Source organism: Echinops telfairi, unplaced genomic scaffold (assembly GCF_000313985.2).
Source record: "Echinops telfairi isolate 266 unplaced genomic scaffold, ASM31398v2 ScPeMD7_7;HRSCAF=31, whole genome shotgun sequence".
In the NCBI taxonomy this organism is placed as follows: Eukaryota; Metazoa; Chordata; class Mammalia; order Afrosoricida; family Tenrecidae; genus Echinops; species Echinops telfairi.
In genome coordinates, this window is record NW_022103904.1 from 18,330,813 (window position 1) to 18,331,999 (window position 1,187).

At 53.7% G+C, this 1,187-nt stretch overlaps 1 protein-coding gene across 1 annotated transcript in view; it reads left to right on the forward strand.

Annotated features, from left to right (window-relative positions):
- Positions 1-1,187, forward strand: part of TNS3 (tensin 3) — a 282,342-nt gene that overhangs the window by 123,098 nt on the left and 158,057 nt on the right. The window lies entirely within an intron of this gene.

Here is a 1,187-nt window from a genome sequence, read left to right on the forward strand (position 1 = left end):
GGGTGGTTGGTGGGGAGTTGTGATGGTCTGGTGCTGGAAATACAGGTAATTGTCTCCCGACAGCGCTCACCAATGATCTCCTGTCAGCCTGCTTCTGCTGCTGGCTTTAGAGAGATACATACAGATGATTCGACTGTAGGGGTTGTGTTTTTGCAGTACGTTGGCAAAGTAGGCATAGGAACAGGTAGATGAAGTTCAAGCTATTGAGTGCTAAGGTGGGGTGTGTGCATGACATAGGAGTGGGCTAGGGAGCCCCAGCGAGAGGAGCCCAGAGGGAAGGAGCTGACTCAGGGAAGGAGAATCACCTGGATGGGAAATGTAGGTGGAATGACAGGTGGAGGGATGGCAGGTGGAGGGACGGCAGGTGGAGGAATGGCAGGTGGAGGGACTGCAGGTGGAGGGCTTGGTCAAGTCTGAATCACGAAGGCTGCTTGCAGTCAGGATTGATGTACAGTGTGTCATCCATGCTCTTTCTCAGAGAAGAACCAGTGGGAAAGGAAGTCATGTCTCTGGGCATTAGCAGATGTCAACATCACGCATGTGGTGATGGATGTATAAGGAGAAACACCCAGGGAGAAGATCCAGGTAGAAGTACGTAGGATTTCAGAAGCCAGGGTTTGCAACATTTATTTTACGGACCTCTGACCAATCAGATGTTGAAGCCAGTTCAAACCCGAGGCAGGCTTCCTGTACATGGTGGGACTCTATTGGCCTTGAATGGACGCCTCCTTGTGGTGGGCATCCCAATGTGCCACCGAAGCACTGCTCTGTAAGGCTCTCAGTGGCTGCGTTTTCAGAAGTAGGTTGGCAAGGCCTTTCTGGATAGACTTGCACTGAACATCCAGCCTTTGGGTGAGAAGTAGCGTGCCCGAAATCTTTGCAGGGACTGCCTGGTGGGCATGAGGAGGATCCTGCGTGCGTGGAGAGCACAGGTGATGGAGATGGAGCACTTGAACTAGGTATGCTGCCTTTCGTGGGTAGCTTCAGGTGGAGGGAGCACCCCAGGTGGCAGGGTCCTTTGCCTCTCCTCCTTTGGACTTTGGCCGGATGGTAATGGCTACCCACCACACTGGGTGAATGGAGCGTGTGAGGCCTCTGCACACAGGACTACCCAGCCTCAGGATGACCTTGCTCACTGTGTGTGTGTGTGTGTGTGTGTGTGTGTGTGTGTGTAGGGGGCAGGGGGG